The 24949-nt window shown below is 42.5% G+C and overlaps 1 pseudogene; it reads right to left on the bottom strand.

Annotated features, from left to right (window-relative positions):
• Positions 1-19611: 19611 nt before the first annotated feature.
• On the bottom strand, positions 19612-20594 carry LOC149149456 (uncharacterized; annotated as a pseudogene).
• Positions 20595-24949: the final 4355 nt, after the last annotated feature.

Here is a 24949-nt window from a genome sequence, read left to right on the forward strand (position 1 = left end):
CTGCTAGATCCAACGACTCACATTTCACTGCTCCTGCTTCTTCCCAATGTCTCCTGCTAGGAGATCTCTGCCGTTGATCTGCGAAAACTGATGGTCAGCCTTGTTCCTCCATTCAGTTCGTCTGCCCGCCAAGAAGTCCAAGCTCCTTAGTTTCTCTGTGCATCCGAAGGACGAGCATAACCAGTCCCGGTACTGTTTGTATCAAATATTCAACTACCTCATTCAAGAGACAGTACGGCCGAGGAGGAAAAGTGCAGAACTTGGGCAGATAAACGTATTTATCAATTATGGTATTTCTTCCATACTACAATCCACCTGCCCAAGAAGTACAACAGAGCATCCATGAAGATCAAATCCATTCACTGAAGCAAGCAGACTGCACTAAAGACTCCATCAGAGAGTTAATGTGGTTGGTGGTCCATTATGACCCCTCCGCTCATAGAACAACAGGATATTTTGTAATGAAACTCTATATATACCCTGAACACAGATGAGATGGGGGTTGATGGTTGTAGTTTTGATGTAAGGTTCAACTTCTAGAGACTGTAACTACTGTGATACCTGTAGCATCTGGTCTTCATTTTCAGCTAATACAGGCTTCTTTTGTTGTTAATTGCTCACTTTCCATTTCTACTCTGTTCTAGGCTGTGCCTGTTATGTATTTTTCATGTGCTCTTGATGTTTAGCATTAGAGGGGCTGTCATCCGACCTCTGTGTTAGAATCTAGTATGTATCATTGAATGTGCTATGCAGGTTTCTGTTTACTTAGTGCCAGAGAGCTGTCATCCTGTCTGTGCATTAGGAAATAGATTTGCAGACCTCTTATTAGTTGCAGCCGGCCATCACATGGTCTTGTGCATTTGTTCGTGTGGTCAGTATTCTCCATGTTCACCTAATCCTCAAACTATGAGTAATTGGTGGTCTAAAGCCTTGTAGTCTAGGGGTGTTCACCCATGTCTGGGGTTAAACATAGTAGAAGTGGTTATTTGGCTTGAATATGCATCATTCCTTCCATTCATCCATCTTTTTCCAACATTTTTGTTGAATTTGTAATGTTCCCGAGCATCTCTGAAATACAACCTAAGAGAGTTTCTTGGGGTGATAACAGGGACATTAGTTCACTTGGCCTTTTACTTTGTAGATGGTCCTGCTATTCTTCATTTTTGTTGTAGACTTCTTTCAAAGCCATAACCTGTAGTCATAACGATGGACGTAGGTCTCTTATCAGCTTTTTGGTTTTCGTCAATTCTTCTTCGATTTGATCAACATGTGCTTGAATGATGACGATTTTCTCGTGAATATTCTAGAGTTGGTCGGATTCCATGCATTCTCTGCTGCTCACAAATAGTATTTGTAGCTTCTCTGTCATAGAATACACTAACTGATTCTTTAGTACGAGGCTTCCTAGCCAGTCGTGAACTTTATCAATTAGGGCATACCCATCTGCTAGGGCTTTAGCGAGTGCTTGTTTCTTTCTTGCCACTTTGCTGATCTTTCCATCTATTGTTCTAGCATATATTTCGACTGGGTCTGGCAACGTTGATCTTCCTGTCTCCAAATTCTTCTTCATATCAGCGTTTGTTGCCACAAGATTTGAACATGATGCTTGAATATGATCACAACAACTCGTCAATGTGCAGGCTATAATGTCCTTTAGATCTTCCGTGTTGGCTTCTGTGGTCGTTGGCCATAGTGACTGTCACCTACTTGACCTGTGCCTACAAATCAGTATTTGAATGTCATAGATGATCCCTTTCCTCTGTAACTTCTTGTAGATGCTTCTTTTGTTGCTCGTGCTCCTGACCAGGTCATCGTGTATTATTTCGGCTCTCTACATAGCTTTCTAGATAAATGCAAATAGTTGTGTCGATGACTAGTGCTGCACGGTGTTGGTTTGCATTATGCTTGGCTCTGGAATTTTTTTTTGAATTCGTAGGGCGCTAGTAATGTATTTCTCAGAATGGGAGGTGGGAGAATGAACTGGTTGTGATTGTGGGGTGAACTGGGGAGTGGAAGGAATGATATTATGGTTGGGGACCACTGGGAAACTTATAGGGAACAATGGCTGGTATAGTTCACTCCCACCGAACTGCGGAAGGGTTGTGATTGTTTCTTTCTCCTAGGGTGGGTCCGAACCAAAAAGTAAAGATACTAGTGAGGCCGGTTGGGTTCCACTTCTAGAGGTGGTCCCTCTAGGCTACTCTATCAAATTGACCTCCATGCCTTCAGTCGCTAGTCGTGTGCTAGAGGGATGGCTTCTGACAGGGTTGTGGAGGTTGAGGCCGTGTGGGGAGAAGGTTCCCATGACTGAGGTGGAATGGTAGAGGGATTTGGGGGAATTTCTTCAACAATCAGGGATGTGGATACTGATTGTCTGACCTCATCAGTAAGGTCAACAATGTGAATTGTTGGGGTAGTTCTGGGATTCTTAGCTGTCGGGTTCCTAACTACTCTTTTCTTTTTGGGTTTCAGGATTGTTGGCTGAGATTGGGTTCAAGTGCCACCAGTAGGAATTGCCACAACCAACGGAGTTGTAATTATAGGTGTAAACATGGTAGAACCTTGGAAATGCATGGATTGATTAGCCTCACCTGAGTGTTCATAAAATCTTGCAATCATCTTTCGTATTGCAAACATTTGTTATTCCATTTGAAGCACCATTGGGTGTATATCTTCCTCAGCTGGTCTCTTTCTACTGCCTTATCCCACTTCTCCTGCTTGCAACTATGGCTTCAATCTGCCAAACAGATTTCAGTACTTTCCCTCTATGATCTCACATGCAACTCCCGACCATGACCTAATCTCACTATGGAGTGCTGCTTCAGTTAAAACAAATTTCTGTGACCTCATCTTGAAGGTTTTAGGGTGGACACAATGGGGTCTACGATAAGTGTGCCCATGTGAGGCTCCAAACCAGATTTCTTAGGAGACCTCATCCAAAAGTGGTTTGGGTATTCTCTCTACTGACCTAATTGTATCCAATATCATCTCATACCATTCGGTGAAAGCTACCTCATTAATTTATTTGCTACTTGTGTCTCCCAAAGCTCTCCATGGCTCATACCGGAGCACTAACGGGTGTCCTTCAATAATCTGCATCATCTCCCTCCCCTTTGGTGGCTGCCACTTCCACATTTCAAGAGTCATCAATATGTATCCAAACAAGAAATTGGTACTCTGCTTGTAGATATCTTCACAAGCCTCGAAGAGCTCATTTAGTATGAAAGCGAACTAGTTGAGCACTTCTCCATTACAATAGTCTCTGCAACCAAAATTGCGTATAGTGTGCACTCATTTATTGTGAAGTGTCTCATTGTTTTGCCTGCTATGATGTAGTAGGCGAACCTTATCTCAATTTTGCTAATCAGGTCAATTTTGGCTCCCCTTCCTCTGCATTTCATTCCATATTTTCCATAATAATCATCTTCTCCCTGCTTCTTTTCTCTCTTCATTCCTACCTGGAATGCTATGTTCACCACATTTCCTCCTACTGACAGCCTCGTGAGATGATGGATATCATCTATGTGAATTGGATACTCGTTGTCAAGCCACAGGGATCCCCCATGCATTCTGTTAGCTAGTAGTTTTGTACATTACATTGCAGCAAGTTGAGTGTTGAAGACCGGTAAACTTCTCAAATTGATTAGTGTAGACTTTTGTAAACCTTTGAACTCTTCTTTCACTGTGGCTATTCCTTTTCCATCTTCCTTCTGAATTTCCTCTGTAAACCTTTGAACTCTACCTCCCTCTACAACATTGGAAATTGGAAATAATCGGTAAGGTCATTGTCAACCAAGGTAGATTTGTCATATTTTCCATATGGATTTTCCATCAGGACAATTCTCTCATCGAGTTTATCCTCTGGGATTGAAATAATTCCCTTTGCCATTGCTCTTCGTCTCTAATAGACAATCATCACTAGAGGCTTTGAACTTCTGCGCTTCTGTTGTTGCTGTTCTTCAGAGCAGATTTGAAGCTTCTTTGCTATCTACACTCAAAATTTTGTTGCTTCCTGCATTTTCATGCAAATTAAGTAGTCAGACTTGACACGACATTTCCTTACTAAACTTTGGAAACTAATCACTACGGCAACTTTCCCCATGTATCCTAAGCATAATTTTCCATCCTCGGCTAACTTGGACCTGACATCTCTGATGTAGACTGGGGAAGGACAGAGTGGGTTACATGGCTAATAATTCTATCATAATGGAGGGTATTTATTAGCTAAATTTATTCCTAACAGGAAAATATTTTACAGCTTTCACTTGACAGTTGCATTATTAGTTACTTATTATGGAAATGACTACTTGTACGATAGAAAGGACAGACAAAGTGTGCAACTATTAAGACTGAAAAAGCATCTGCCTATGTGTGACTATTAAGTCTACCTATTCCCCCCGATCACGAATGGTTGTGGTATCATGAAATTTTTGCCGCAACCTTATTGACGCTTTTGCTTATTATTGCTAAAAGACTACAAAAGACATAAACTTCAAATGAACATTGGAATGAATTGCTAAACTTTTATTAATTACTACCTACTTGCGGGCTCGTTTCCGAGACCCCCTTAACTTAATCGTGTGGATTTTGGCATGTGGAAGGGTTTCGCGTGTGCCATTTACCCATTCATGTAGCATTTCTCCATCCAGTTGCACCAACTTTACCGCTCCAGAATCTTTGATTTCTGCAACTATAAATGGGCCTAACCAGTGCATCTACAACTTACTCGGGAACTTTTGGAACTTTCTATCATATAATAATGCATGATCTTCGACTTGGAATGTCTTCTTTCTGATCTGCCTATCATGCCAAGCTTTTTGCCTTCTTTGCTCTACTAACTAGTGAAATTCAGCCAAGAATATGGATTCATCAAGTTCCATCAGTTGATTCAATCTTTTTTTTAACGCTAGGTATTCTGTCATTTTTGTTGCTTGATAAATAGACATGTTGGGTACTATGAAATTTGCTGGGACTACTAATTCTTTTCCATATACTAGCTGAAATTGTGTTTGCTTATGAAGTCTTTTCATTGTTGTTCTGTATGCCCATAAAGTTGTTGGTACACGATCATCCCAGTTGTCCCTGTTAGCTGATACAATTTTCATGAGACCTTTCTCCAAATTTTTATTGAATGCCTCAATGATCCCGTTGGCCTATGGATGACATGGGCTACTTTTCTGATGTTGAATCATAAATTTCTTGAGAAGAGACTCAATAGTTTCATTAATGAAATGTGTTCCTTGATCGCTTGTCAGGATTTTTGGGCATCCAAATCTTGAAATTATATTTTCAAAAATGAATCTTGCAGCAGTTTCAGCTATATAGTCCTTGAATGGTGTTGCTTCTGCCCATCGAGTGAGATATTCTATAGCTGTTATTATGTATCTTGCGTGTGAATGTTGCACTGGTGGTGTTATGGGTCCGATGAAATCTTTTTCCCACTTCTCGAAGATTTTCACTGTACGAATTGGGTTTAAGGGGAGTTCATCCCAATGTGAAGGTTTTCCAACCCTCTGACATACATCACAATTCTTGGCATATTCCTTAGAATCTTTGTGGATGGTTGGCCACCATATTCCTGCATGCAGTATCTTCCTTGCAATGGCTTTTCCTCCTACATGACCTCCTACAACCCCAGCGTGGCATTCCCAGAGCACATCTTCTCTTTCGTGCTGAGGTGTGCATCATATTAGGACTTGATCCAAGCCCATATTATAGATATGTCCTACGATTAGTTGATAGTCCGCTACCCTCACTATTATATGTCACTTTTTTGTTGGTGTATACCCCTCTGGGAAGTGCCATGTTGTTAATAGCCCAAAAATTTCTTCTAGGTAGTCCGAAACTGCCTCTATTCTGAATAAGTCGGAATCAGGTAGCTGATCATCTAATGACCCTTCATTCTCTCCAATCTCTAGTCATGATAGATGATCTGGCCCCACATTTAGCCTTCTGGGTTTGATGACTACCTCGAAAGTGAATTCTTGGAAGAGTAATAACCAACGACATATTCTGCCTTCTAACACTAGTTTGTTCACTAAATACTTTAGTGTTGAATGATCTATGAAAAATTTAAATGGTGCTCCTAACAAGTAATGTCTGAATTTTTTCAGAGAGTAAACCATGGCCAGTGCCTCCCTCTCTGTTGTCGTATAGTTCCTTTCTGCATTTGACAATTTCCTGCTGGCATAGTACACTGGGTGATCCATGTATCTTTCGCTTAGTTGCACCAATACTACTCCTAGCACGATCCCGGATGCATCAATATGTACATGGAATGTCTTGTTCCAATATGAGTACACAAGGATAGGAACGCTTACCAGTTTCTCTTTCAACTTATTCAATGCTGCTTGACAATCCTCTAACCAAGTGAATGCTTCTATCATTTTCAGTAACTTCTCCGTCAAGGCTATAATTGATGCATAGTTTCTGATGAACCACTGGTAATACCCTATGTGGCCCAGAGTGGACCATAGTTTCTTTACATTGTGTGGTGGTTCCATGTTAATGATTTTTGCAACCTTTGTGGGGTCTACACACACTCTGTCTTTACAAACAATGTGGCTGAGCAATGTTCCAAATGGAACCACAAAAATGCATTTCTTTAGATTCAAGGAAATTTGCAACTATCGACATCTTTCAAACATGATCCTTATTAAGCTTGTGTGTTTATTCAACAAACTGTATACTATCCAGTCATCCATGTACACTTCCAAGAAGCTATGATTATAATATCTGAATGCAGCTATAACAATCCTTGAGAATACAACATGTGTGTTTTTCAACCCGAATGACATTACATGGTAAGCAAATGACCCCCATTCAGTGGTAAACGTTGTCTTCCTCTTGTCCCCTTCTGCTATTCGAACCTGATGATAGCTCGAGAATCCATCAATGAATGAATATGCCTCATTTCCCACTACATTGTCTAGGACTTCATCGCTAAAGGGTGTTGGGAAGGGATTATGCACACATGCATTGTTTAGACTTCGATAGTCAACATAGACTTTGATCTCTGTTGCGTCTTTATTCTTCTGTATGACTATTGGACTTTCCCATTCTACTTCGTCTACCGGAAATATAATCTTAGATTCTAGCATTTTGTCAATCTCCCTCTTAACCTTTTCTTTCACTCTAGAGTTTAACTTATATGGCATGTGATTTACTGGGCGGGCATCTAGTTTCAGAACAATCTTCATCTCCCTTATGTCCCCTTTTATCCCTTTTATCTTAGCTACCGATGTTGGGAACAAGTCTTGATATTCCTGCAATAGGTCAAAGATCTCCTTTGTTTTTTGTTCATCCCAATAATCCCCAACATATGACATTTTGGGTTTATCCTCTGTTCCAATATTCTTCTTTATCAATTTCATTGGTAGTAGATGTGTGGCTTCTCCTGCAGAACTTTCTTGTATATCTCTTTCTCCTTATATTTCCTCAAAGGTTAGATGTCCCAGTCCTTCTAAACCATCTTCATCTAGTTCTACATCTACCTTGTCACAGGCCATATATTCTGGATAACCTCTATCATAAAGATGTTGTAAGAACTTTTCATCAACACAACCTTCCCATAGTTATCCTAGGGTAAACAAGATTCTTTTAATAGCATATAATGTTTTAGTTATGCGTTGATCAGCACCCCTGAATGAGAAGTTGCTGATGAACTGGGTAGCCATGGCATTCCAGTCCACTGTTTTTTTCCGGATCTCCTCTTGTGCATACCAAGCTTGCGGGATGGTACCTAGGGCATGTATAAATACATGCACCCAAAGTTCTTTTGGAATCCCTTCCTTTTCCCAATTTTCTATGCATTCTTGTAAATGCTTCTTAGGATCTGAATTGTCTCTATATTTCATTCTGCGGCCAGTCTTCTTCTTGACTTAACCTCTCTCTCATGGCTTGCTTTATAGTTACCCATTCATGAAACTTGTTGCAGTGCGTTCCCCACCACCTTGCTAGGGTGGTGAGTAACACGATATCAAGCAATGGAACCTTGTGATCTTCTCTTATTTCTCTGTATACTTTGTTTAAGAAAATATCTACTGGTTCAATACTATGGAATTTGGGATAGTCGCTTACCTTTGCCCCTATCTAGTTTATCTTGCCTATCTTCGCACAACGTCTAGTATCAAGTTCGTATCCCCCTTGCTGCCATGCATCCAACACAGCTTCCAAACTAGCTTTTGAGCTTTAAATACTCCTCCAGCTGACAGATCCTCCTGTTGTATAAATTATGTAATCCTCTCTCTTACCTCTTGTTAGTATGTATAACTGGTCTATCATTCCAAGCTCGTCCATATCATCTACAGATTCTGTGAACCTGGGTCCTTGATATGGTTCCAAGGGTTGTATCACCTGCATCCCTCCTACTTCAAAGATCATTAGTTATTTCTTCAAGTTGATGACGACATAGTTTTCATAGGCTCAATTGATCCCAAGGAGTGCTAGATACAGGTCCTTATCACCCATTATATCAATTAGTTCAAATTCAATGTATGTCATCACTCCTGCCACATCCACCTCTAAATTTTCTAACCTTCCAATAGGTAAGATACAATATTGGTTCACCATCCTCAATTGTATTGGTGAATACTTAAGCTACGGATTCCCCATCGCCTCCCATGTTTTCCTAGGTAGAATGTTTACATCCGACCCTAGGTCTAGCATCGTGTTACACAACAATTTGTCACCGTTTGTCACCGTCCCTATTACCCCTCACCCGCACACTGGAGGACTCATTCCGGGACCTATGAGAAGTGACATGACCTGAAACCACTTGCATCATATTCCTCTAAGTATGAGCTTCATTTGCCCTGAAGACATCTCCTGCTGAATACCCATGAAAGCAGCTCTTTTTGCATTAGCGCGGGTCCACAGTTCACTGCCTGCGCCAATGAGGGAAATCCTCTAAAAAGGGCGCGCCATTGGCGCTCTGTCCCAGAGTCGCACTCGCACCAACCGAATTGAGTAAAGTTTTTAACCAATAAGCTTCCGAAGGTTCTCTTCAACCCATTCACCAACTGAATCTATGTTGAGCTAGGATGATTTGGCTTCGAATCTCCATAGAAGGGAAAGTGGTTTGCCACCTTTCATGGAAGTTTCCAAGTGATAAAGCTAATCCCATGAATAATGTGGTTGATCCTATCTCTTTCCTCTCTATCTATAAAAGCTTGCCTCTATGCCTTGAGCAAGCTAGTCATAGTTACAGTAGTTCTAGTTCCAGCATAGTGATAGAGAGTTTGAAGCTGCAAGAGCCTTCTTTGCACCCATAAGGCCAAATCTAAGTAAGGAGATTCTTGTCACCCAAAGAGAGAGAGGCTTGTTCCTCATCCCAACAAGCTTTGCAAGACTTGTGTAGCTGACTACCCAGCCAAAGGAGGATTTGACGTCAGAACAATGGTTGTATTCTTCTTTGTTATTTATTAATAATAGATGACTATCATTATGGTTCCACTCTCATTGTTTTATGCTTGATGTTGAGTTATATCTTTTCTGACTGATATATGATTGCATCTACTAGATTTTATGCTTGTTTTCGTGTTGTTCTTTGCATGTGCAGGTGTCCAATTACGGAGATCATGGGGATCATGACCGGCCAAGGCAAAGGAATGAGGGCGACATCTCTTCGACGAACACTAGCGTTGGAATCCAAGTAGGTTCTCATCATCCAATTTTTATTTGCAATTAGGAACTTGCGTGATAGCATTGTGTGATTGTTGCTAGACCCGGTCTGGGCTAGTAGGGATTGTCTCTGTCCACAGAGAGGATTTACCTCCACAACATTTTGGTGACTCTGCTGGGAAGGTCTTGTCTCTTTGGTTTCTCGTTTGATTGCTTAGATAGCTTTCTGGGTTGGATTTCTTGCTGTTTCTTGCTCCTTGGATTGCCTAGATACTGTTTTCAAGCCCTGGGTTGCTTGCTTTTGTTTTTGACTTAGCAAACTCGATTAGCGTGCTTTTTAGCGTTACAGTCGCACCAATTGGCGCAAGTTGCTCAAAGACAACCCGCACCAATCCCATAAAAGCACGAGTTGCAGCCTAACAGTCGCGCCAGGCCTGTCAACTTTTCTAGTTTGCTTGTCTTCAAGCCCTCTGAGCTTGGATTTGTATTTTGCTGCGTCTTTTTCAATTACTGGAGTGTGTTTGTTCCTTGTCTGACTGGTTTTAGAACTTCATCCTTCGGGTGTTTGCCTTTTTCTGTCGATTTCACATTTTAGCCCTAGGGCATCTAGTGGCTTTGTGCGTTGAGCCTTCCGTAGGAGTCTTGGGTTCTTTGATCGTCCAGTCAACTTTGTGATTACTTTTTGCGCTTGCTCAGTAGTTGTCAAAGTCTTTTGTTGGTATTCAAGTGATTTGCTCCTTTTTCGCTTGGATTTCGCTTGACTTCGTTTGGGCTTAGATTACATAGCTCGTAGAGGTCTTTGTGTTTTCTTCTTGGTTTCAAGGACTATCTTGGTGTTTTGGGATTCGATTGTGTGCTCATTGAGTGAAATTGATCTTTTTTCTCGGTGTTACTATCTCTCAAAATTTGTTTAGTGCATTTTGCCATTGAAAAGAAAACGAATAATCTCTTTTGCGTTGCATTAGTTATTTGAAATTAGAAGCTTTTCATTGATTAAGCGATTTAAAACAAAGAAAAGTTTCGTTTATTTGTCATTAGCTGCATTAGAGTGGTTCTTGATTGTTTGTGGTCATTTTGTTTGAAAAATTCTCAACTCTCTCGTAGTTAGTATTCATCGAACGAAATGATATTCTTTGGCATATAGTTTGCATTTAGGAAATTGTGAGAGATTACATACGGTAGGACCTGGAAATTGAAACTTAACTAAAGATCAACCATAAAATGAACTGAATGAACTTAAAAATGCATTGGAACATAACGCTCACTGATTAGAGGTCTAGGCTAGAGATGTGCTCCGGCGTCGTTAAACCTAGTCACTGTTGTTTCACACTACGGTTGGGTGATTCCTCCTTTTGTGACTCGATAGTGGTCTAGCACGGACTTGAGCTCCCACGTACCGTCGCGTATATAGGGGAGACCCCACTACGTTATCATCCTTTATCCATAGGAAGCCGTGTCTGCCGCCTTACAATCCGTGACGCACCGAACACAGCATTCGGGAAGATTGACTGCCGTACGGGAAGTCCTTGGTTTTCATATGACTGCCAAGGTGTATATGCAGTTTTACGGATTTGTTTGGTAAACCCTTTGCCTAGTCTCTCCAGAGTAATCACTTTTGATCCTTTTCGGACTCCTTAAAAGAAAAGGCTCACCTGAGCAGTTTGTCACTTCGGGCTCACAAAACATTCAAAGGCGACTAGAGTCACCTTTTGTCCTTTTCTCGACTCTTAAAACATGAAAAGGTCAAGTTGTGTCTATGCATCTTAAAATTTATTTGGCCACGAATAACATTACCTGGTTAGATCTTGTGTGCGTTAGTTTGAGTAGGGTCCTTTATCGTTAGATTCCCTTAGGTCCTGTTTGAAGTTCATCATCCTGGCTGAGCCATCGACTCCTGTTCCAAGCGATCAAGGGTCTCCGTCTTCCGTTGCTCCTGAGGTGCCGGTTGTGAGTGATACTCTTCCTGTTATCCCGAGTATCCAACCGATCAACTCTCGTGCCCCGGGCGACGAAGATTACGAAGTCGATTGGAACCCCATCTGGGAGCCTGACGAGGACGATATTCCTGTTACCCCCCCTGGTGTTTCGTCTCCAATGTCTACCTCTCACATGGATGAGACATCTCCTAGAGTGAGCGAGACACCTGTGTTGTCGAATATCGACACTCCCATCCCAGCTACTTCTCCACTTCCCCCACGCTACCAGTCATTGAGGGATAGGGTAAATGCCAGGATCCCTGCTTCGACTATGTGGGACCCCCATATCACTCCCACCATGGGATCTTTTGTTTCACAAGTCCACACTACACCTGTCACTTCAGTTCCAAAAAATCCAACTATTTGTATAGCACAGTCAACTCCAGCTGTTAGTTCTGTTACAGCGTCTTTAGCTTTGAACACTGGTGCTGGTCCCCCTCACGGTCAAGTGAGTAGCGGCCAGCCGGCACACACACATAAAGTTATCCATCCTGCACATAGTGCACCACCCTCTTCTGGTCCCGTCCCAGGAGGGGGGCCGTATGATGCTTATGGACAAGATGTTCAGGATCCGAATGCGCAAGGTCCATTCTATTATTATGATTCTGCTGGTCAATACCTTCAGCTTTCTCAACCCTTGCCTACTCAACCTATTGTTGAGGTTTCGATACCATTATCCGTTACTTGGAACGCCACCACTTTTCATGGGGGCCAAGTAAGGCCTGCACAGCCTCAGGGACCGCCTAACCAAGGCCAGCCATCTTATGTGCAAACCCCTCAAGGGCAGCAATATTATGGCCAGTCTTACCCAGGACAACCTGGGGGCCTACAAGGACAACCCTATCAGGGACAACCTTTGGCCGCTGGTGGTCCATCTTTTACTTATCTGACCCAACCTTCTGGTTACCCGGGGCAACCTGGTATCCAGCAAGGTTACCCATCTGGACAACCAGGACAACCTTATATCCAACAAGGCCAACCTGGTATCCAGCAGGGTTATCCCTATGGACAAGCTGCACAAACTTATATTCCTCAAGGTCAACCGGCAGTCCAACAGGGGTATCCTTCTGGGCAAGGGGGGCAGCCTTACATACAGTAAGGCCAACCCACTGCTCAGCCTAGTCATCCTACTGGGCAAGCGGGTCAACCTTCTGCACAGCAAGGCCAACCCACTGCCCAGCCTAGTCATCCTTCTGGACAGGCTGGCCAACCTCAAGGTCAACCGGCCGTCCAGCCCGCTCAACCATCTGTTCCGCAAGGACAACCCTCGGTTGCTCAAGGACAACCCGGTACCTAGCAAGCTCATCCTTCTGGGCAAACGGGTCCGTCCCAAACCCAACCAGGCCAACCTTCCGACTAGATGGTCCAAGCTCAAGCTGTTCAAGGACATCCTTCTGGGCCCCAGACTCAAATTGGTTATCAAATGCAAGGTGGGCCACAACCCCAACCTTCCTACCAAGCGCAGCCTTCTTATCAGGCTCAGTATGGAGCTTAGCAATCGTATGGCTACCAGCAACCCCAGGGGCAAACTCAATTTACCCCTTATCAAAATTATCAACGAATGCAGGTCACTCCTTACCAGAATTATCAGCAACAGTATGTTGCACCTGCCGGTCAAGTTGCTAATCCATGGGGTGCTGGGGGGCAGACCCAGGGTCAACTATCTGCTTATGGACAGAATCCTTATGGACAAAATCCTTATGGACAGAATCCATATGGACAGAATCCATATGGACAGAACCCCTATGGGCAAAATCCTTATGGGCAGAACCCTTATGGGCCAGGCCCATCCAGATAAAGTCCATGGGGGCAACCACCACCTGGTTGGAACCCTGGTACTACCTCTCTCCCACAACCACAAATGTCCTTTAACCCTCAGTTGCCTTTCTTAGCGACATTGGAACTCCCAGATGTGTCCAAGTTGACGAATGACCCCATTCTTCATAATCCATATTGGCCACCAGTTCCAACTAAGATACCCGGTGATTGCCCGAAATTTGATGGCAAAGCTGGTGAGGACCCTCAAGCCCATGTCATGACCTATCACCTTTGGTGCTCATCCAACTCATGGCTTGATGACTCCATCCGGCTCTGCCTCTTCCAAAGGACTCTCACTGGCTCAGCTGCTAATTGGTATATTGAGTTGAATCACGGAACATTTCAAGATTTCAACTCGTTGGCTATGGCATTCCTAACTCATTTTCAGTTACCCATTCGGTATGAGACAAGGACACATCTCCTTACGTCACTCAAGCAGGACACGGCCACGCATATATCCAATCATATACATGAATGGAGACGGCGTCGTCGCTTGATCAAATTTTGGATTCTTGATCAGCTCCTGACCGATTGGTTCACGACTTCCTTTGTCCCTGCCATCGCACGAGACATCGCCATGGGAGCTTGTGTAACTGAAGAGCAGGCTATCACACGTGCTCAGTACCTTGACTTAGTATATTCTCAGTCGGGTACTTTATATGATTATTTTCCAGACACCCCGAGACCTGGAACATCCAAAGCTCCGCCAAAACCATCTGTTGATGGAGTTATTGGCTCTGTAAACACGTCTTCAAAGAAGTCATCCGCGAACCCTGGGAAGCAAAAACAGAATGCTTCTAATGGAAACACTTCTCAGGGTCAATCTAATTCTGGAAGTACCTATGAGGTTAACGTCGTTCAGTCCACCACGGTGGATAAATCCTCGAAAGGGAAAAAGAAAGGGAAGGCCAAAAATAAATCCGAACAGCCCAAACAAGACTCCCCTAAACCTCCACCCGAGGAAGGAGCCAAACGAAAACCTAAGTATCCTTGTCTCATCTGTGATGAGGATCACTACACTAAAGACTTCCCTAGGCGGTCCGAAGTTAGTCGGTTATTGAAAGGTGCTCCTGGGACTCCTGCTGTGCTTAAAGAACCTTTCCCTTCACAACAAACTCAAATGGTGGCAGATCCATCACAACCCTCTTCTTCATTCGGCTCTCAAGTCTTTATGGCTGGGACGATTCCCATCCATGTCACTACTCGAGCAAAAGAATATCCATCTCATGCCGGGAAAGAGCCAGAGGTCCCCTCCAGCGCTCCTCCGTCCAGTTCTGGTCCACTCCACATCGAAAGACCTAGCACTAAGACGACTATCCGACCCCCTCCAAAAGGTGTACTCCGGAAGTCTTCTTACAACCCTAATGCTCGTGCTTCTTAGCACTATAGCATCGTTGAGGACTTAGCCTAGGCTCTGTCTGCTGTGTTCGCTCTAGAAGTCCTCCAGAGCTGCCCCTCCCAGAGGAAGTCCTTGCTATCGGCCATCGGTGGCATAGACCCGGCTGACTCAGATTTGATTTCTTTTGATCTCGAGGGCTATACGCCGAGACTGCCTCACCAAATCGCTTTCCTTATACAGGTCATCATCAATGGTAAAACGATTCATCGTATGGTCATTGATGAAGGGGCCTCAACTTGCATCATGTCTGTTGCTTTCTGGAAAGCTATCAGTTCTCCAACACTGAGCCAGTCTCCTACGACGTTAGAAGCCTTTGATGGAAGAGAGTCCCGTCCTTACGGTATCCTCCAACGCTTTCCCATCTCCTTGGAAGGGAAGACAGTAGAAGTGGAAGTCGAAGTTGTCAACGTTAATCTTACTTACAACCTCCTCCTCGGACGTAGCTGGACATACGCCATGCAAGTCGTGGCCTCCTCCCTTTTCCGTGTCATTCGTTTCCCCCATCAGGGGAAGATTGTCACGGTGGACCAGCTCTCCTTCTTCGCCTCCTCTTCTGAAGGCAATGTGCCTTTCGTGGAGCATACCTCCAAGTCATTCGAGAGTGTGGGAGCTGGGCTCTTTAAGGATCCCGCCCTAATGGGTGTCTTTCCACTTCCACCTCCGAATCTCGCCCCTATTAACATGATTTCTGTGCGTTCTGATCCGTGGGTCCTTCCTCCTACCAATCAGATAGAATCCTGGGGCGATATGATGCTGTTGAGTCCTGCCGAGCTCAACTACGTCGAAATCGTTGCTGCATCGGCTCCCCCTCCCGAACCTGCTCTTCTGAGCGGTGTTCCCGACTCATATGTTCATTTCCCTTGGCTTGGAGATGATGCTACTTCGGATCCATTAAAGGAAATATTTCCTTCCGATGAAGCCATCATAGAGACCATGTCTCTTGAGGAGCCCCCTTGGTCAGATCATCACCACCGTTCCTCGTTTCTCCCTGCCCATCAGGAAATGATCGCATGTCTCGAACGTTTTGCTTCGTGCATCCCATTCCAGCCCCTTCAAGCACCTATTCAGATTTACCAAGTGTCTTCTGAGGGCAATATGGGAAACATTACGCAAACCCAACCCATCGACATCTCTGTGCAACCAGGGATTGTCGAGCATATTCATATTGGAGTTACTTGCACTCCAGAGGAAGTTCAACTTTACACCAATCTATTTCGCGAATTTCGTGATGTCTTCGCTTGGTCCTACGAAGAGATGCCCGACATCGACCCTAGCATAGTGGTGCACGAGATACCTACGTATCCAGGTGCCAATCCTGTTCGTCAACGCCTACGCCCCGTGCACCCCCGAAAGGCTGCAGCCATTAAATCTGAAGTCGAAAAGCTTCTCAAGGACAGTTTCATTTACCCCATTCCACTCACGGATTGGGTTTCTAATATAGTCCCTGTGAACAAAAAGCAAGGTACTATTTGCGTCTGTGTTGATTATCGTGACATTAATCGCGCCTGTCCTAAGGACAACTTCCCTACACCTTTCATCGATCAGCTTATTGATGAATGTGCAGGAAGCGAAATCTACTCATTTATGGACGATTTTTCTGGATATAACCAGATCAATATTGCGCCCACTGATCAACATAAGACGGCTTTTATCTATCCTTGGGGCACTTTTGCCTATAAGAAGCTCCCTTTCGGTTTAAAGAACGCCGGCACCACCTTCCAACGTGCAATGTCTTATGCCTTTCATGACATTCGTCACATTGTACAGCCATGCCTGGATGATCTTCCAGCTCATTCAGTTAAGCGTCAGGACCATCCTTCCCATCTTCGCACAATTTTTCTCCGCTGTCGACACTACCGTATCAGGCTCAATCCTCATAAATGTGTCTTCTACGTTGAATCAGGCCGACTACTCGGGTTTATCGTCTCCCGAGAGGGCATCCATCTGGACCCCCTCAAAGTCGAAGCTATTTTGAACCTTCCTCCCCCTGCTTCTTTGCAGCAGTTGCAGAGTTTGCAGGGTAAAGCGAATTTCTTAAGACGATTCATTCCGAATTATGCCGAGGTGGCTAAGGGTTTCACACGGTTATTGAAGTGAGACACACCCTTCCATTGGGATGCTATCGCTCAGGAGTCTTTCGAGCGACTCAAGGGCCTCCTTGTCTCTGCTCCATTATTGCGACCTCCGAACTACCACCGTGATTATACTCTGTATCTAGCCGCCGCCGATACCACTATCGGCATGGTTCTAGTGCAAGACGATGATGATGGCAATGAACATGTCATATATTATCTTAGCCGCAACCTCCTGGATACGGAAACTCGATACGCTTATGTCGAGAAGTTGGCATTGGCCACTGTTTGTGCCATCCAACGCTTCCGGCATTATATCCTATTGCGCACCACGACCGTGATTTCTGACTGCAACCCTATGACGTACATTTTGTCATGTCAGTTGCTGGGGTGCAAATACTCAAAATGGATCGTAATCCTCCAAGAGTTTGACTTGGAATTTATTGCCGCCAAGTCTAAGAAGTCCCTGGTCTTCGCCGAGTTACTCTGTTCTTTGCCGTCTCCTTCTGCACCCTCTTTTTCAGAAGATCATATCTCGGACGAAACTCTTTTTCTGATCAGCACCCTCGATCCCTGGTACGGGGATATTATCGTTTATTTACAAACGTCCTCTTTCCGCCCCGCTGTATCCAAAGATGCTCGGCGGCAGATCCGCCATCAATCTCAACCCTATCGTATCATAGGGGACACCCTGTACCGTATCGGCGTTGACTCCGTTCTTCGCTGATGTCTTACCCTCGAGGAAGCTGAGAGAGTCCTGAATGACTGCCACTCTGGTGCCTATGGCGGCCACATGTCCAGATATGCCATAGCTCAAAAAATCCTTCGCGCTGGTTATTTCTGGCCATCCATTTTCAAGGATTGCATTCTTGCTGTCCGCTCGTGTCATGCATGCCAGATATACCAGCAGAAGATGCGTGCGCCACTGGCCCCGCTGCACCCTGTAGTGACCGTAGGCCCTTTTGCAAAATGGGGCATTGATTATACAACCTGTAAGCCTCGCTCGGCTGGGGGGCATGGGTTTTGTTATCTCAAAATCAGGCCCTGGAAGGCTGCAGACCAGGAAGACTTCAAGTAACTATTTCAAACCTACTTTAGGCTGAGGCTTAGCCTCCTCAACTTGAGAGGGCTCTCTCTGGATGTGTTAATGATTTTGATTTAAAGTAAGATGGCTAACTCTTGTAGAATAACTATGACAAATATGACGGTTGGAAATACATTAAACAAGTATCCATTGGGCCTATGGAGTCAACAACATCTTAATAAACAATGATCTTGACTTTACATAGAAGTCAGGGCATTTAGCATTTGAATATTCAAAACAAAACTCATATGAAACCACAGCTTATAAATGCATATAGGAAATCAGAGCACAATCAGCGAATTCTGAGTGATTATACATCTATACAACTGTAAAAATTAAGGAAAGGACAAGATCACACATTCTGAACATAGAAATCCTTGATGAATCCTGAGAAGTAAAGCCAAATTATATTACTGAAACTCTGTCTTTACATAAGCCAAATACAATGCTCTGTCATAAAGTTTTCCCACCTCCATTACATTGCTGTTTCAGCTATATATAGAACTCTTATTCTAACTAATCGAGATTCCTCCTCCAGCATGAGGGGAACTCGAAAACTACCTCTAATGAGGTGTCAACCATTTAACTAACTAATAAATACAATAAAGTGCTGACTGGAGTTTTCTAAGAGTTCTAAATTAACTATGACTCTAACTCCATATTACATGCTTGATGGCTTTAATTACAATGAACTTCGTTCTTTGACATCTGCTCCCCTTTAGTTTGGTTGTAATGGATGTTCAAAGCTCCATGTTTGATCTTTAATGCCACATCCTTTCCAATACCCTGAAATATATGAAACTGTCCCTGTGTATCGGTCTTTAGTATGCCTTACCATGTCCAGATCCAACGAAGTATATCCTTTATCTTTTAATTACCCCAAAATGGAGCAAACTGCCACGTCTTTGATGTGCTGTCCACCGTTTGCATACGTGAAAGCCAAAACCTTTGCAAACTGTAACTGTTTCACCAATCCTGAAGTGTGATAAATATGAAATATGCTTCCTTTATGACAAGAATCCAAAGTTGGATTCGAATGCATATTATCTCCACGTGTCTTGACCTGGTTAACTGTTAGATAGCTTCAGATGATTCTTTGTATGCCTTTTAGATGTTTCCCCTTTCAAAATTCCCGCTCATAATTCAAAACTGTTTGTTTTGCGTTAAAATCATCATCTACAGCAGTTTCGTAGTGCGCTACGAAACTGCTGAGTTTTTTTTAAAACAGCTTGCTTCTAATTTTGTAAGCCCTTTTAGATGCACCAATTCACCATGAATCCCTGAGCACCTCTTTAGATCCAGATTTGTCAAGTTCACAAAACCAGCTAAGTTCACAAGACCAGCAATATTTGAGCAGCATTTTTAGGTTTCCCTGTACTACGACTTGCATATAGAAGGAACAGAGGATCTTCTGCATCAATCCATCTAACTTCACATTCGGTCATGTATTTTGGAATTGTATCCTGCCACCAGATGTCTCTTCCTTTCTTCTATGGTGTGTTTTTTATTTAATGCAAACTCATCTGCATATGTCAAACAGACACCTACAGGAACTCCATTTTTAGATGATTCCACCAGCGCAGAGTCTATTTATTTCTTTCAGATTAATGAATTTAGCACCCCGGCGGACAGCATTACAAGTTAGCAGTGCTTTAGCTTTGTGGTGTATAACTCGTTGAGCAAGAGACTCTGCTGAAAATCCAGCAAATACAACTGAATGAACAATACCATCTTCATATCTTCATCTGACTCCTGACCTGAATCATTCTCTCCTTCTACTTCATCTGAAGATTCCTCTCCAAGGATATCTTTCTTAAGGTTTTCATAAGCTTTCTCGTGCTCCAAAAAAAAAAAAATTGGATCTGGCTTGAAAATATCGAGGCCAACTTCTTGATCAAGCTCATCTTCTAGGGAAAATTCATGGGTAAACTGATCTTCTTGCTCCACAAGATCCAGTTCTGGATGAATAGCAGGATAACCCTGGAAATTGGCTTTGCGAATTGCAAAGAGTCCTTCAATCGAAAACTACACTCGTTTGTCAATTTCTCCCTCATGAAGAATACCCCTAAATCGCTCAAAAATTCCATAGAGGCCTTGAGGTGATAGGTCTTGAAGCATGGACCCGCATTCCTTTACAAATCCGACAGCAACCTCAACACTATCGTCTGTAGGATTCTCCAGCAAAACAGTAAGAAGTTCCAAAGCAATGATCTCATGTGCAACTTGCTGGTTCGCTAGGTGAGCTATGAATTTTGTTGCTGCTAGTAACAGAGGCTTGTCATTGCGTTTGAAAGCCCTCTTAAGCTGCAAAATAATTCTTCTCAAAAGGAGATTACCAACTTTTGGAAACTTTGTATTCACCACAGCAACCAAGGCAGCAAAAACATCAGTAAATCCAGGTGATGCCATCTGGGATTTCATACATGACCTACAAAATAGACCTCTTCCCCGGATAAGGTTCTCTGCAAAGAGCTCTGGAATAATGTTTTTAATGTTTGATGCATTCACTTTGTTTACAAACCCATTGATACTTTTACGAAGAGCATCCCAAGACATACGCTGATATTCCAAACTGCTTTTATCTTGCAAATCTTTCATCATTTGGGCCAGCTTGAAAGGAGGAACATAAACACCACCACTTCTTCCAAGCGCCTTTTTAGCTTTGCAGATTCAGATGCATGGCTACTTGAACCCTTGTGATATACCGTCCACATTCCTTTGCATCCCGCCAATTCAACCTCAGTGATTAGTTCTGGATGGATAGATTGTTGAAGCGCACATAACGAAACATTCTTTCCATGACCAGAACAACCTACCAGTTCATAGTTGCTTTGTTTTGCAACACCTGTTGCGTTAAGGTCTGCATTCAATCGCAATCCAGATGTGAAGTCTTTCAATGGACCAACATTAACCAATGAATCTCTTACGGCAAACTACATAACCTCCTGATTTTGAGCCTGCATCCGCCATGTCAATTTCTGCAAGAAGTAATTGCTTTTGCGGAAAAGCACATTTCGTTATATCCTCCGCACTCTTTTTACTTTTCACATTTTCATCTTTCCAAATGATACCAGTGCCAGAAATGAGAAATGCCAGAACCAGCATTGCTACAACCACCACAATTAAGGTAAATCACACATTCTCCAGTACATCCCTTATTGCCCGAGAATTGTCTTCGGTTTTGGATGGAAATCTCGATTTGAATAGTACAGGCTATAATCAAATTTGAAGGCTACAGAACACGTGTCAAGACCGACATATAATACCTTACACATGCTATCCCCGTAAAATTTTTGTAGAAAATATGACAGCTGGGGTGAGATGTGCTATGGATCAGCACGAATTCCCCATTTCGTAGCACAGTTAGTGCAAAATCGGTGTTTTCCGCTACGAAATCACCTAAACCAAGGTTTCTGTGCTATGAAATTTGAAATAGGATTGGCATATGGAGCTTAGGTGCGGTGTGAGACCAGTGATGGACTACAACAGAGAATTGACCCCATTTAACATACTAACAAGACTCTTAACAAGACTCTAAAACAAGATGAAAAGACTAGGCCCAAAACTGACACCAACCTTTTGACAAATTTAAAAAATTGATGTTCAGAATTTAAACTATTTTTTCTTGAGTGATAACAGGTGGCTCCACTTGGGATAGTGTTCCCCTGTGGTACACTAAGAACATGCAGGTCTAGTGCTTTGTCCTCTTTATGAAAAACATAGATTTGCTTGACAAACATCCCTTTCCAGCTTCTTGGGCCTTCACTTCATCATCTGCATACCTCACATTGTCAATTTCCTGTGATGAAGACTGTCTAGTTGAACCAGGCTCAGACATTTCATGTACTCCATCTGTTATATGTAGTGACATTGTACTTGATTTGCCACCAGCTTCAAGAGCAGAATATAAGCTTGCATCATTAGCACTGCTGTGCTGATCATCACTCCACCCAACTGGAGCAGAAATTAAATCCCCATCTTTGAACTCCTCTGCTTCATCATAAAAGCATTCCTCTTCCTCTCTACCAGTTTAACTATTTTTGATTGGCACCACCAGCAGATAAGAGATGGAAAAATGAATCATAATCAGGATCACTCACATCCATGCCAAATCCAGTCTTTTCAGCTGGAAATATCCTGTCTTCTTGAAAATTTTGAAGCGCATTCCCGATTGTGTCTAATTTTACCTTCAATCGTTTAAGCTTTTTACGCATACGAAAGGGTCCTTCAGTAGGGCAGAGCTGCCACTCAGGTTCTTGATTTACAAAAGATTTCTTCATAGGCCATATTCCACGTTCATGTACAGGCTGTTGAATATGACTCTGCCATTCACTTTCAACATGATGGATCCATCCATGTTTGTCCTGCCGCAAAACTCTCAATTCTGAAGACATTGCTTCACGCACCAATTCCAAGGCACACCTACGTTCAGTCAATTGTTCCCAGTGTCTGGAATCTACTTTCATATTTTCACGTGTTCTCCGCATATTTCTCTCTTCCGACGAGCCTCTATGCCTTTTGTTCGTACCCTAGGAAATTTTACCGCACCTGCTATATATTGCATCCACATAATTGCAGCACATTGTTCCAAGACCTTACAAATACTTTGTTTAGAAGCATCCAGCCACTCATAGAATTCTTGTTTGATTATTTCCTAACAACTTATCAAAGCCTCCATGTAAGATATACAATGGTTGTCCCTGGTTTGGTTTCGATACCAGTAGTTCCTCCAAAGCAGCATGGCAATTTAACAATAGATACCTGATAATATCAGTGGCCATGTTTTTTGCATTTTGTCTTTGATCCCAAAGCAAATGAAATCAAGTTCACACAAAGACAGCAAATAATATCAGTATCAGAATTGTTTGGGCATAATATTAGCCTTTTGTGAGCAATCAATAACTGTAGCACTGTGCATGTATTGACTCCAGAAGAATCTGTAGTTGGAACACCAGCTGCATTTCTTTTAAGTTCAAGATGTAAGCTCATATGTGAAAGTATGTCATCCTCGCCAATGGAACTTAAGAATGAAGGTGAAAAGCAATACATTATCATACGATTTGTGTTTTTCAATAAAGCTTGTACATATACTTCTATTGGTTTGCTTCCTTTTGTTAGTGAGAGAATGCTTTTGCCAGTTGGCATTGCTTCTTCAACACGGCCATCTTTGTTGGCAAGCTGCGGCATGGAAAACAAAAATTCTAATGCTTTTAATGCCCCCCTGGCAGGCTTGAGCTTGATGATCACCGTAGGAGAGAGAAGGCTTGATGATCACCGTAGGAGAGAGAAGTCTATATCTACTAAAAAATAAATGCTCAGTCAACCTTGAGCTTATTTGCATTTTCCTACCTACCTACCCTATCAATTCAAACTTCTTTCAGCTCAATCAATGTGAAATTTCCAATGTAGCCAATCATTTGTCTTATCTGATATTTGAGTTTTTTGACTGCATCGGAGTCCAGAGCCACTATGATATTGCGATGACCACTGCCACTGAAATTGCCTCCGATCTTCATAGAAAAACTGAAACACTGGAAAGTAAAACTCTTCCATATATTTGGCTATAGGATCCCAGAATAAATGATCAGCTTGATGATTCTTGTAACTTTCTGGTTGTACAAACTGATCTTCAACAACAGCGTACACTTCCTCAATCGTGAAAGAGAAAGGAAGCAACACTCTCTCCTTGTGTTCTGACACAGAAACCTTTTGAAAAGAATGATCATGACCATGAAGACTATATGATTGAATTTGACCTTCTAAACCTTCAATGTCTTTCTCAATGTCATTAGCAACTTCATTCAAAAATTTCATCTTATCCTCTGCCTTACACTCAAATGATTTTAGATACGAGGACAAGGACAAAGAAAAATTTTCATCTGTTTCTCCATTACTATGATCATTATTCCATTGTTTGAAACCTTGAATTGAAGGAGATTTTGCCACCGCATCTGATCTATCTATCCATTCCTCCAAAAACATAAGCCAAAAGTCTTCAAATGACTTAATGGATTTGGTAGGAAAGCTTTCAATCCACTGTTTACATTTCCCTTGAAATGAATCATAGAACAACATAATGCAAACATCCTCATGTTTAACTCTAAGAAGCTCTGTAAAATCACAAAAATCTGATATATGCTTCAAGGTTAAACTCAAATCTTCTCCATTGAATTTTGGACCATTCCTTAGAAAATATGCATCCTTGGGAAAATGATTTGGGAAACCATGAATTCCTGAAAAATTTATGCATGCATACCTTGAAATAAGACTGGTAGCATATCGGTCCTTCATAACTCCAGTGGAACCACCATGAATGTATGAATTTTGAATTCTTCAACAATGGAGTCACCAAGGTAGATTGCAGCCTCGAAAAGCTTCTGAGCTCCTGCTACCTTCAGAAGTTCAGCTTCATGATTTCGGGAATGAATAATCTTCAGACTCCCGGTAGACGCACCAAAATGTTATCTCAAAATTAGGCCCTGGAAGGCTGCAGACCAGGAAGACTTCAAGTAACTATTTCAAACCTACTTTAGACTGAGGCTTAGCCTCCTCAACCTGAGAGGGCTCTCTTTGGATGTGTTAATGATTTTGATTTAAAGTAAGATGGCTAACTCTTGTAGAATAACTATGACAAATATGACGGTTGGAAATACATTAAACAAGTATCCATTGGGCCTATGGAGTCAACAACAGCTTAATAAACAATGATCTTGACTTTACATAGAAGTCAGGGCATTTAGCATTTGAATATTCAGAACACAACTCATATGAAACCACAGCTTATAAATGCATACAGGAAATCAGAGCACAATCAGTGAATTCTGAGTGATTATACATCTATACAACTGTAAAAATTAAGGAAAGGACAAGATCACACATTCTGAACATAGAAATCCTTCATGAATCCTGAGAAGTAAAGCCAAATTATATTACTGAAACTCTGTCTTTACATAAGCCAAATACAATGCTCTGTCATAAA

This window comes from Pinus tabuliformis, chromosome 9 (genome assembly GCF_031772625.1).
Source record: "Pinus tabuliformis cultivar Carrire ecotype Pingquan chromosome 9, CPIR1, whole genome shotgun sequence".
Classification (NCBI taxonomy): domain Eukaryota; kingdom Viridiplantae; phylum Streptophyta; class Pinopsida; order Pinales; family Pinaceae; genus Pinus; species Pinus tabuliformis.